Source organism: Capricornis sumatraensis, chromosome 1, assembly GCF_032405125.1.
Source record: "Capricornis sumatraensis isolate serow.1 chromosome 1, serow.2, whole genome shotgun sequence".
Lineage (NCBI taxonomy): Eukaryota > Metazoa > Chordata > Mammalia > Artiodactyla > Bovidae > Capricornis > Capricornis sumatraensis.
The window spans coordinates 167,139,660-167,154,093 of record NC_091069.1 but is presented as its reverse complement, the minus strand read 5'-3'; the positions used below and the strand labels follow the sequence as shown (position 1 = coordinate 167,154,093).

The 14,434-nt window shown below is 37.1% G+C and overlaps 1 protein-coding gene across 2 annotated transcripts in view; it reads left to right on the top strand.

Moving 5' to 3' along the window:
- The window catches only part of LSAMP (limbic system associated membrane protein), a 705,546-nt gene that overhangs the window by 473,655 nt on the left and 217,457 nt on the right, over positions 1 to 14,434 (top strand). The window lies entirely within an intron of this gene.

The following is a 14,434-nucleotide window of genomic DNA, read 5'->3' as shown; positions in this document are numbered from 1 at the left end:
TGTATGGATTAAATTCCCATAGTTCTTTGCATGCTTTTTGTGTTTCTTTACTTTTAAATATAGTTTCCTAACACTGTAGCACCTTGTGAAGAAATCTTTCAGAAATAATGCAAAGTTGTGACTTGTAATAGCCTGTCGTTAGCATCTGGTTCTCTGGAGGGGCACCAGGCATGGACTAACCTTCATGAACTCATTATGCATCTCCAGCTATTGATGCTAATTTAATAAAAGTAGGAAAATCATTTCTCAGAAATGTCGTCTGCATTCTCCCCTCCTCCTTCCCACAACCGTCACTGGGTTCTGAGGTTCAACTGCCTTTTAAATCCCATTTAAATATTTTTACCAAATTATTTAGAATTAACTGCATGTGTCCTCTCCTACTCCACAGACTGAATTTTCTTACATACAAAACTATGCCTTTGTGAATGACACAGTATTTACTGATTGAGGCCTGCTGTTTAGTTCTTCCAGAAAGAGGAATTATGGATCAGTTTTTCTTATAAAATATCATTTATTTTGGCAACTAGCCCCAAACATTTAACTCATTTATACCTGATATTCTCTTAACATTTTCTCATATAAATATCTATAGATTCAATATACAACATATTAATTTTGAAGTGAACACCATGAATATTGTTATGCAAAGCTAGATAGACAGTGGTATCTATATTGATATACTTCTGAAAGACCAGACTAGGGTAATGTTTGATTATAGCATCTTTAAATAATTTTGTATTTTGTGGTGTGAAAATATGGGCCTTCATTTCATATTAACCTTCAAATGAATTTACCAGGTGAAGTTTGGACTAACCTATGGAATAGTCTTTTATTTAGGCACCAGTTCTGATTAGAGGCTTCTGTTTTCTTAAGATGATGTTAAGTCAAAACTCACTCTTATTATTAATGCTTACAGCTTATTATTTGTTGAGAATTTATAAAAGCAGTAAATGAGGCACTTATTTATGGGATGAACTGCAAACTCATATCCTCTCATTCTCATTTTAAACCTCACATGGAAAAAAATACAAATGCAGGATTATCTGAAGTTTGAGCCACTGGTTATCATATACCTTTCCCCCGGATTAAATTTAACCTCCAGAGCACATTCTCCTTGAATGAAATTGTATATATTAACCCTCACTCCCACAACACACCTACCTTTCTCCTGTAAAATTGCTTTTACTAAGTGACAATTTGGTATAAAAGTTTGGGGCACATATTTAAGGATTTACAGAAGATATCCTCTGAAATCATTGCATTTTCTGTAATGTTGCTTTGAGAGATTGTTATTGCATTACATAGTTTCCTCTGAAAGGACCCTTTGAGGAAGTTCCTCTTTTATTTCAGTATTTCTACTGTCCTCTTTCTAAGCAATGGTTTGTTTTTTTAAATGAACCCAATGAATTTTTACTAATAATCAGGAGTCCTTCATTGTATTAACTGTTACCAAACTTAGAGCCAAATTTATAACCAGTCTGAAAAAGAATAGAGGAAATCGTATATAAATTACACCTTAATGAAATGGATTTTGACCAAACTATGTGGGATTTATGACATCAAATCTATATATAGACACACTCTTGCTTTCATCTTGTTTTCTTATCATTATTTTCATATCATTTCACTTTTGTAATTAATTTAAATGTTTGTATAGTATTTATGATCTCCTGTTTTTATGGAATATATGGCAGATAAAAGAAAGGAAGAAGGGAGGAAATAGATTATATTCAAGTTATAATCAAGAAATGAACTGCATTAATATTAATTAAAATGTCTTATCCCTTTGGTGCATTATTGACTAGTAAATAGTTTTGTTATTTTTTTTCAGGGAAAAGTACTATTGATGATCTGAAACTAAAGATAATTCTTTTTTATCCCCTCAGTTCAGAAAAGTAATGAAATCAAACCAGTTTCAAGACCTCCCCAGGCTTGTTCTATAAGTGTAGATTTTCATGGCTAGCTTTAGTAAACTTGTTAATGATAGTAAACAAATGGTTTGAACCCTGAATAATCTGGTTATCCATGATATTTCAAGTCATCTAAAGATCAAAGGACAAGCTAGATCTTCCAGAATAAAGGGAGCATTTACATACAGAGAACCTGAGGGACTTCAAAATTAATAGAAAAATTGGTGTACACACAGGGATTCCCAACAGTTGGGGGAGGGTGGTGTCAGGAAAGTATAGTCCCTGGGCCAAATTCAACCCACCTCACTTCTTTTTTTTTTGCAAGCTTAGAATAATTTTGAAATGATTAGAAAAAATCAAAAGAATTTTTAAAAATATATGGACACTAAAATTTCCGTGCCCTTAAATACAGTTTTAATGAAATACAGTCATGCTTAGTCATTTATATGATGTCTATGGCTGCTTAAAAAACAAAAAAAGACAGCAGACTTTTGTTGCAACAGATATGGTTTAACCCTTAAAGCCTAAAATATTTTTTATCTGGCCCTTTACAGAATAGTTTACAGACCCTTGCTCAAGACTGTGGCTTTAAGCACGGGACAAGGATTTTCTGCACTCGTCTATGACTCCATGGGGCTTTGGGAAGATCTCCCATTAAGTTCCTAAATACATCTTAAGGGAAAGAACTTTATTTTTCTATAATCTATCTAGGCCTTCTCTCTGGGTCAAATCGTATTCTGGCACCTGAAAAACTACTTCCTTGCTGCATTCACTGACTCAAGCTGCTGCTGCTGCTTGGTCACTTCAGTCATGTCCAACTCTGTGTGACACTATGGACTGTATAGCCTGCCAGGTTCCTCTGTCCATGGGATTCTCCAGGCAAGAGTACTGGAGTGGGTTGCCATGCCCTCCTCCAGGGAATCTTTCCAACCCAGGGATCGAACCTGGGTTTCCTGCATTGCAGGCAGATTCTTTACCTCTGAGCCACTAGGGAAGCCCAAGGGAAGCCCACAGACTCAAGGACAGACTCCAATTTGCTCTACAATGGGTATTAATTCCCAAGTATACTTTTTCATCTTTTTCACATATGACCTAGATAACCACCTGATCATAATCATATTCTTGATTACATGAGAGAGAATTTGTCTTTACTATTCTATACAGGAAATTAGGGGGGGTTGTTTTGTGTGTTTTCCTTTGCAAAATTTGGAAACAGGGGTTGATCCTTTTCGGCTATAATGCAAAGCCTTTCATAAAGACACTCAAAGAAGAGGCTCTGCTCCCTGTGTGACAGCAAAGCTACCTGCAACCCATGGCCATATGAGCAAAAATCTCCAGCTAGCTTTGTTCAATAATTAATTGTGCCTTCAATAGAACAGAGTATGACTGCCTTGCAGAGGAAATGTACCTGTAATTAGCTCGACCCCACAGGGACATTGAGCCCTGAAAACGGGGGGATTTCATGCAGGGTTCACAAGTACTTGATTACCTGTCACTTGATGACACAGGGGGAGAAAGGAAAGTAGGTGCAAGGTATATTTTTATGAGAAGAAGATTTATTACCTCTTAATTCAGTCCTTTTTTTAAAAAAAAATTGTTGGATCATTTTGTTTCTCTTTCTTTTGACACCTGAAATTTCTTTTTCAAGAGTACTGCAAGTGTTTTGTAATGAGAGAGATTAGAACAATGGTGAATTTTTTATATATATAAAATCAGAACATGCTCGATATAGATGGAGGAGAAGAGATTGATGAATTCTGTGGTTCCCTTCCCTGTATTTTTGATATCTTAATTTTTCTCTCCTCTTCAGTTCTTCTATAGTCAAAATGATGTGTCACGTATGCGGTTGTTAAATGTGACCTATTTTCTCCCTTAATTAAGTTAGACTTTCATAATCCTGTAACTCCCAGAGGGCAATTGCACTGTAACATGTATTTTCTATGGTGTGTTTGATCTCACTTCTATGAGCTAAGCTGCTCCCATCTTCATTTAACTTTGTTTCTAAATCTTTCTTCTCACATTCCAGAGGAAGTATCTTTCTCAACTGTGCCTCATGCCTTGTCAGGTTTGTTCATGGTTAGAGTTTCTGGGCTTCCCTGGTGGCTCAGTGGTAAAGAATTCACCTGCCAATGCAGAAGATGCGGGTTCAGTCCCTGGGTCCGGAAGATCCCCTGGTGAAGGAAATTGCAATACACTCCAATATTCTTGCCTGGGGAATCTCATGGATAGAGGAACCTAATGGGCCACAGTCCACGGAGTCACAAAAAGTTGGACACTATTTAGTGACTAAACAACAACAATAATAGTTTTTCTATACATTTCATTTCTACAAAAGTTTTTACATCCTCAGTAGCTTTCTATACCTGGAACACTGAGAACTTAGCCCCTTAGGCTGAGAGCAATTTAGCAGGCATTTTATAATTCTCTTGCCTAAGTCAGATTTAACATCAGCACCATATATAGAAAGCTCATGTAAGGAATATTTTATATTTATAAAAGAACAAAAAAACCACACAGTAATTTGAAAAGATACATGTATCCCAATGTTCAAACAACAGTATATACAATTACCAAAATACAGAAGCAACCTACGTGTCCAATAGATGAATGGATGAAAGAGATGTGGTTTAATCATACAATGGAATGCTACCCAGCCGTAAAAAAAAAAACTACATTTTGCCATTTGTGGCAACATGGATGGAACTAGGGATTATCGTACTAAGTGAAGTGTCAGAGAGAGAAAGATAAATATATGATATCATTTGTATGTACTATCTAAAAAATACAACAAACTAGTGAATATAAAAAAATAAATAAACAGACTCATAAAGAGAACTAATTAGTGGCTACTAGTGGGCAGAGGGAAAGCAGAAGTGGGGAGGGGCAATATAGAGGTAGGGGAGTAAGAGGTAGAATATTATGTGTAAAATAAATAAGCTACAAGGATATATTGTACAACACAGGGAATGTAGCCAATATTTTATAATAATTATGAATAGCAATAACCTTTAAAACTTGTGAATCACTATATTGTACCTGTATAACTTATATACATATAGTTGTACATCAACTATCCTTCCATAAAAAAGAAGCATTTTCTATATTGATGGGGTGGGGAAAACATTCCAAGGAGAACTAACAGGACTCTGAAGAGTCTGAAATCCCCTTGTTCATTGGAGGTTGGGTTTTATCACTTAGCCAGACTCTTTCAGTTCATTTACAAGTTGAATCCTTGCCTAATAGTGCTCTTAAACTCCACTGATGTTATAGCTCCATCTGTCTTACTTCTGATTTTATAACTTACCCAATTATTAATATGTCCAGCCTAGACTCTGACTTCATGGGTTTGGAAGAAATACATAATGTTAAACTAAATTCATTTCTTTAAGTTGAATTCCAGAACCATATATTGCAAGTAGCTATCATCTGCCCTTTTCAGTTAGTGTGTTAGAATTAGTATGACTTCACATTTTACAGAGAGAATGTAGAGATTATATAATCTACAGTTGAAGTTTCAGAAAAGTCTTTCTCTGGGATTTCTTTTATGGACCTTCCAGAAGGTTCTGTTAAGACAGTCATAGTAATATCAAAAGTATCTGTTAAGACAGTCTTGGTAGTGTATGGATATGAAAGAGTCAAGCCTGTTACCTTTGCAGGTAAGGGGTCTTGACCATTTAGTGATGATTTAAATAATATTGGTTCAACATATTCTATTGATTACTTTTATTTATTTTTGCAGTCTTTAATTTTTAATATTCTCATTTTCTGTTTACAAAGAGCAGGAAAATAAAGCAAAGTCTTGCTATGTTTTCTTTTCATTGTCTTACGTGTCAGTCAGTTCATTTGCTCAGTTGTGTCCGACTTTGTGACCCCACAGACTGCAGCATGCCAGGCTTCCCTGTCCATCACCAACTCCCGGAACTTGCTCAAACTCATGTCCATTGAGTTGGTGATGCCATCCAACCGTCTCATCCTCTGTCATCCGCTTCTCCTCCTGCCTTCAGTCTTTCCCAGCATCAGGGTCTTTTCCAATGAGTCAGTTCTTCGCATCCAGTGGCCAAAGTATTGGAGTTTCAGCTTCAGCATCACTCCTTCCAGTGAATATTCAGGACTGATTTCCTTCAGGATGGACTGGTTGGATCTCCTTACACTCCAAGGGACTCTCAAGAGTCTTCTCCAACACCACAGTTCAAAAGCATCAATTCTTCTCTGCTCAGCTTTCTTTATAGTCCAACTCTCACATCCTTACATGACTACTGGAAAAACCATAGCTTTGACTAGATGGACCTTTGTTGGTAAAGTAATGTCTCTGCTTTTTAATATGCTGTCTAGGTTGGTCATAGCTTGATTCTTCCAAGGAGCAAGTGTCTTTAAATTTGATGGCTGCAATCACCATCTGCCGTGATTTTGGAGCCCAAAAATATATATTGGTTTTAAAGCATATCTTCCATCAATATAGAATTGTATTCAAATTAATCTTTATCTTGATTACACTTTGTTTTTCTGACAAGAAATATTTATAGCGTGCTCACTCTGTAAAAGGCCAAAATGAGAAGCAAGACAGACACGGTCCCTGCACAAGTAGAACTTATAGTTCAACAAGAAAGCAGAGGATTAAGCTAATAATTGCATGAATAACCACTTAAATAGGTTTATATAGTATAAAGGAAAATTATAGTAGCATTCAATAAGACCATAAAACAGGGCCAACATAGCAAAATCTGCAAAGCCAGCAAAGCTCCAGGAAGCTTACGCTAAGACCTCAAGGATAAATAGAACCAGGGCAAAAAAAATAGAGGCGGGAAGAGCATCCTTGGCAGAGAAGTTGTTTCAGAGAAGAAGCCAATTCTGACTCCATGTTGGAACTGTTTCTTTTTTACTTGCTTTTCATTACTTTTGTTATTATAATCATACAGAATGGGCTGCCTCAAAGAATCCTGCCCCTCTGCCTATTAAGCTAAATTGCCTTTGTTCAGAACGCTGTCCACCTGTAGATGGCAGGAAGGAAGAAATTAACACATACCCTGCCTGAGGCTTGCCATTCTAGGAGATTTCTGCAAGATTGATGACTTTTTTACTTTGCTTCCTTACCTTCCCCGATTTCTGATCTATAAAAGAACATGGCATCCAGACTCAGATAAGATGATTATTTTGAGGTGCTAGCGTGCCGTCTTCTTGGTCAGCTGGCTCCTGATTTAAGCCTCTTCCTTGTCTCAACCCCTCATCTCTTGGATTCATTGGCCCATCATGTGGTGAGCAGAGCAAGATTGGACTCTGTACCAAAAGAGCACATGTAAACAATGCATTGGCGAATACAGGCCAGCATCTTTATGTGAAACCATGATGTCAGTGTTAGGGTATGATGATTTTCTTTTAAAATTTAATCATTTAAACTTTTTCTTTAGCATACATTATTTCCTTTTACTTTTTAACATTCTTAGTTTCCCTTTTCAAATACCAGGAAAATATAGAAGACTCTTGCTATGTTTTCTTTTCAGAACCTTACTTGGATATTGATTTTAAATATACAATGTATTATATACCAGTGTAGCAGGTAATATAGATAGTTATTTTTGTATGTGAGTATCTTACATTTGAGCTTCCTTGATGGCTCATTGGTAAACAATCTGCCTGTCAATGCAGGAGATGCAGGTTCAATTCCCGGACTGGGAATATCCCCTGGAGAAGGAAATGGTTACCCACTCTGGTATTCTTGCCTGGGAAGTCCCATGGACAGAGGAGCCTGGCAGGCTGCAGTCCATGGAGTCACAAAGAGTTAGACACTACTGAGCGACTAAACAAAAAAAATATTTAATTTAGGTCAGAAACATATTCTTTTCCCATGCATATAATTCCATAATAGCCTCATCAAGTAAATACAAACTCTTTCAGTAACCTTGTCATTAAAACAAATGGGTAATCTAGAAAATGAAGAGTACAAAATGCAACTACATGATTGCTGCTGCTGCTGCTGCTAAGTCGCTTCAGTCGTGTCCGACTCTGTGTGACCCCATAGACGGCAGCCCACCAGGCTCCCCCATCCCTGGGATTCTCCAGGCAAGAATACTGGAGTGGGTTGCCATTCCTTCTCCAATGCATGAAAGTGAAAAGTGAAAGTGAAGTCGCTCAGTCGTACCCGACTCTTAGGGACCCCATGGACTGCAGCCTACCAGGCTCCTCCATCCATGGGATTTTCCAGGCAAGAGTACTGGAGTCGGGTGCCATTGCCTTCTCCAACTACATGATTACTGGCCTCCAAACCTTAAAAATCCTTAAGAGACTCACAACAACTGACCCTGACAGTCTTTAAGCCATGGGAGGATTTCCACAAGCAGATGTGCTGGCCATTCTGATGAGTGTTGTACAAATGCCCTTGTACCACCAGCACCAGCCTCCCCAGATCTGTCATCAGATCCCCAGAAATCTTTCTGAAGAGAAATGAGCTGTCTTAAATTTGTCCTTGGGGCACTAGCTTGGATATGAGTGCTCCGGGACATTTTAGGAGCTTGCGTAGCATGTAGGGGGTGGAGGGATAGCTTAATCACAGATTTTGCACATGGCCTAGTAGAACAGAAATAGAGTCCACATCTCAAAGCGTCTCATGACTTCAAATATTTTTGCCATTATTCCAAAGAGTCTGTGTTTTCTAATTTTAAAGTAGCTCTAAAAATAAAATCTTTACCAAAGGTTATCATGAGAATTAAAAGAAAACATGTAAACAGAGTCTTTAGTATGGCATTAGCTATTATTGATATCCTTATTTTCAATATATTTTAATTATTATTAATCCATATGTCAGCTTTCCACAGTGAAAGTTTGGGGGAGGCTGATGATTTGATTGTAGACGACTTCCATGCCATCTTTATCCATTCCAGCAAGCAGCCAGACAGATTTTTTAAATGCTCTCACCAAGGCTAGTCTTTTTTTTTTTTTTTTTTTAACATTTATAGTTATTTATTTGGCTGTGCCAGATCTTAGTTGCGGCATGTGATATCTCTGATCTTCATTGTGGCATGCGGGATCTTTAATTGTGGCATGCAAACTCTTAGCAGCACCATGTGGTATCCGGTTTCCCAACCAGGGATCGAACCCAGACCCCCTGCGCTGGGAGCACAGAGTCATAGCCAGTGGGTCACTAGGGAAGTCCCTCACCAAGGCGAGTCTTAATATTTCACATCTTATATCACCTCATATCTCAATATACTCATTTGAGGTGTTAGTTTTTCAAGAGGGCATGACAACGACTTGTTAGGGAGAGATTTCCTGCTCTGCTTTATTCATGTGTCCATGCATCTTCTCCTAGGGGACCATTTTCCCAGAGTCTGGCTATGTAACAGCTAATACATTATTAACTGTAACTGTAGAAAACCTATAGGTTATAAATTACAGTGATTATTTTCTTAATAAAATTGATATTTCAGGCAATGGTAGTACAACACCAAAAATGACCAACGATTTCTCCCAATTTTCCAGTTGGACCTCTTGCTACTAGGTATTTACCCCTACTACAAAAATGCTATTTCTAAATTTTAAAATTATTGAGTTAATTTTCCTGTTAGACTTCCCATTGCCTTTGGGATAAAGTTCAAACTAAGCGTGGCAAAACCCTTCATTCAATTTATTTTCCTGTCCCTAAATCCCTAATCACTCTACTTTAGGTAGTAGGTAGATTAAATCAATACTACTTATATTTCAAGAATATGTCTTGTCCACTTGCTTTGGGGCCTTCACACATCCTTGTTTTCTTCTTCAAACATGATTTCACATCTCACCTGTATTATCATTTTGCCAGTATAACTTTTTCTTTTGAAGCATTCAAGATGACACTCCCTTCAGGAAGCCACATAATAGAAGTAATAAAATTTCATTTTAATTATGTGCAATCTCTGGACTATAAGATCCATAAAAGTTCAGAGACTGTATCCTACTTATATGTATATTCTTAGTTCATTGCTTGGCATATAAGTGCTCAATCAATCCACCAACCAATTGAGTTATTCAATTAAGGGCTTTATAAAAATAGTATTGTTGGGAAATAACTCACATTGTGAAGTGTAAACTAAATAGACATTGACAAGTAATTAAAGGATGAATGACTAGAAAGCAAACAGCAAATGGTACAATAGAATTATATAACTAAGGCTATCCAACTAATAGCTTTGATAATCTCTTACTAAGAAGGTTTTGGAAATTTCAGGAAAGATCTCTAGGTTGTGTTCAGATCCATTTCTTCTTCGTTGCCCTGATGTGCTGGTTTGCTTCTATGGGATTCTCATTATTATCCATTGGACTACAGAGAATGCTCTGAAATCTTTACATTCTTGTATCAAATCCTTTGACATTCTCTTTATCACTAATGTGTTGTTCTTCTCCTAAGCAGGTATCACACTCAGTAATTGTCTTAAATGTTTATGTTTTTACTATTTTCCTTATGAACGCAAACACCTACATGTTTTTAGTGCCTAGCACAGAGTAAATAAATGATCAGTAAAAGTTTATTGAATGAATAAATGAATTACTTATGCTAGCCAAATGTCAGACTCTGTTAGAATCTGCCTGAAGTTTAGACTTTAAGAAGAGAATCTTCAGAAACTATATTTTTGCTTTACTGTGTCAAGTATATAGGACATTGTCTTTCTGTAAGACACACTAAAATGCCTACTTCAGGTCTCTGTATCTGGGGAGAAAATTTTAATATGTGGTAACAAAGCTCTCAGCACTGTCACTCCAATGCATTAGTGCTATAGTGGGAGTTGAGAGGCAGAAGTTCAGACCCACCTTGGTTTCAGAAGTAGAGAACAGTTCACAGGTTGAGTCAGTCTGAAAAAGGAACCTCAGCCGCATAGCTGAAAGTTTTATAACAGCTCGTATGATTCCCTACCTATAAACCATCCGTTCTGGCTGTAGCCATATGTGGCATAACTTTCATCTCCACTATTAGATATCTACATCTGGCCAATCATTGGGATTACCTCAAAGCGAGTTTTAAAAAATGCAGATTCCCTGCCTCCCTCCACATTTAAATCATCTCTTTTGCTGAATTCCTTTGGTGAATTCTGGGATTCTGGAAGGTTAGATCCTCCCAGTGAGCCGGAGGACCAGCCACACGAGCATAATGATAACTATGTAAGTACACGTGGGCAAAGAGATCTAAAGGAGTGAATCTCTAAATTCACTGTACTGGAAAATCATCTGAAGAATCATGTTAAAATGTGAATTCTAATTCAGGGGTCTGTGATGAGACCTGAAATTCTGTGTTTCTCACAAGCACCCAGGTAATGTTGGCTCTGCCAGTCCATGGACCACATCTTCAGCATCATCCTGGATCTTGAGATGAGACTATGTCGGAAAATACTAGGGTGTTATAAATAGCCTAACACAGAACAGCATTTAAGGAAGTCCCACATGTACAGAGTATTCAAAAAATATTGTTACAGTGTTTTATGTTTAATTTCTCTGTTTCACCCTAGAGATTCATAGTTTAGAGAATAGTAAAAATAATTATAGCGTTGAGAAATAGGATGGACCCTTGCCTATCAAGGTTGGACTGTGATCAACAGAATGGGCATCACCTTGGAGCTTTATAGAATGCTGGGCCCCACTCCAGATGCACTGAATCAGAATCTTCATTTCATCAAGAATTTCAGGTGGTTTGTATTCACATTAAACTTTGAAAAACCCAAGATGAGAGGTGAAAAAAGTCTTCGTATGCAGACAAAACTGTTTTCTTTAGTATTTAAAGTCTAAAATTTAAGAACTTTCCCTCCCTTTCTACAAATAACCCTAAACTTCATCTCTACCTGCATTCCCTCCAAATATATTCCTACCAAGAAAACAAAACAAACCAAAAACTGGTGTAGGTTTAGGGGTGGGTTATAATACTGGACCATTGAATATGACTTGGAAAGGAGAACCATCTGATGCTTTACATCAGATGCTGCTGCTAAAGATTACAAGAAAATTTTAGCCTGTGTGTGAAGAAATACTGTCTGAATGACAGTAGCCACTTTTCTCATCATCGTTTATAATATCTTTACCTATAAAATCTAGACAATAATATGTGCTCTGTCTGCCTTGTGCTGTTGCTTTGAGAAATCAAATTAGATAATGAATATGAAGGTAGTTTGAATAGGGTAAAGCTGTCTAAAAACTGTAAGGGATTAACAGAAAGAGTGACTTGGTAGAAAGAATGCAGGATTTAAGAGTCAGAAAGCTTGAGTTCAAATCTCTGTTCTTCACCATTTACTTTTTAGGGATTTCGAGTGGGTCCATTAAACTCTCAACTTTCATTTGTAAAATATGAATAATATAATACTGATCACCTACCAGGATACCTGTGCTGTGTCAAATGAGATAGTGTATGCAAAAATGGTTTATTAATGATAAAGCATTATTCAAGGGATGCTTACTGTTACTATTATCTTAGATTCTACAGAGCCAAACATAGACTCAAATTACAGTAGTTACTTTCATTAGAGAGAAGAAAGAATTGACTGCAAGGCTGTGAAGCACACCATTGAACCAAAATAAGTAATAAAGACCATTTCAGTGCTTCTCAGAGTCTGGTCACCAAACCAGCAGCATTAGCATCACTTGTTAGAAATGCAAATTATCAGACCCCAGACAGACCTACAAGAATCAGAAACTCTAGGGGGTGGCCCCAGGGATTTGTAATTTAACAAATCTGCCAGGTGATTCTGATATGCCATAAACTCATAGGACTCCTGCACTATAAAGGATGTAAAGAAAATATATCTTTTTGAGGTAGGATCATGTGCTATTTTTACCAAACATGAGTATGGAAACATTTGAGATTCTATGTAATAACCTGATGACCTGGTTTGCGGGTGTGTGTGTGATATGTTTAAAACTTTGACATAGAGGTGCACTAATACACTTCTATGACTAGTAGTTCTGTCACTTTAGATGAAGAGGTTTAAAAGTAAAAACTACGCAGAAATTCCCACTTCTTTTTCCATCGACAGTCTAATGATATTTGGGGCTAATATATCACTTTAAATGTGTACATATTTCTGAAACCCTCATCCTTCTTTAGGCATACATGTTCATTTTCAAATGTTCCAGTACACTGAGTCTACAATTAATTCTAATAAAGGAGAAAAACCTCAATAGGTAACTCAAATGGTGTCACATTGCCCACAAAAGACATGTCAATGAAGTTACCCTAGGTCACTTAAGAAATAGATGAGAGAAGCAGATTCCTTTACAAAAACAAAAACAACAAAAAACCTTTGCCTCTGTAATGACTTCTATAAGCCTACTCATTTAAAAAATTAAGTAAGCCCTCTTGCCATTTCCTTTACATGTAATCACCTTCATTTTATGCATCAAATCTGGTATTTTTTTTCTCAAATTGGTCAACAATTCAAAAGCCCAGAAGCCTCTGTGAAGTCATATGATTGTTAAATTGTGACTTTGTCTGTTGTTGACCGAAGTGTTAAAATCTGATGAGGGAAAGGGAAAAGAAAAAAAAAAAGAACTTTAATAATTCAGTTGGCAAATATCATTGTAAATCAGATCTAATTCTTCAAGGTATTCTAGTAATAAAAACGGAAATGTCAGTCTTTGAATGACATCAGTCTTTTTCAAAAATATCTTCGTTTTGGCCTGGTCACTGAGACGTATACCTGTGGAAAGACAGATCCAGATCAGGGAATGAGGGATTTGAAAGCCAAACAGAAAAGTAGTTACAGAAAGTTAGCCTTCATGGGGCAATCTAAGAGACATTTAAAAATCCTCACCACTCCAAGAAAGTAAGGACGCCACAAGAAAATTGCTTTCCAAATTGCAACAAATTATAAATTCCAAAATTTCACCTTAGATCAAGCAGCATTCCAAATACAGCACATGGTATTGAGGACTTGGTTGCCCATAGATTAGTATCAGTCGGTATGGACGGAGATGTGGACAATTCTTCGGGCAGTTCTTGAATTTGGGCCGCTTAATTTTGGAGCCATGTGAGAGAAGATAGGTGGTTTCCCTTGTTCCTTGAAGAGGAAGACATCTTTTATTTCCACAGAAACTAATCAATTATGGTAACTATGCTTGCTGCCTCTGTAATGACTTCTATAAGCCCACTCACTTAAAAAATTAAGTAAGTCCACTTATTTTTTTTTTAACAATCACTGTAGTGTATTATTCAGGCTGCCCATGTGGTGCTAGTGATAAAGAACCTGCCTGCCAGTGCAGGAGACATAAGAGATGCAGGTTTGATCCATAGCAACCCATACCAGTATTCTTTCCTGGAGAATCCCATGGACAGAGGAGTCTGGTAGGCTACAGGCCATAGAGTTGCAAAGAGTCAGACACAACTGAAGTGACTTAGAACACATGCACATAGTATATTATTCAGCTTGGGCTGCCATGAAAAAAGGATACCATAGACTGGGGGCCTTAAATAACAGGTATTTATTTTCTCACAGTTCTGGAGGCAAGAAGTCCACTACCAAGGTGCAGCATGCTCACACTCTGGTGAGAACTCTCTTCCTGGTTTCTAGACAACT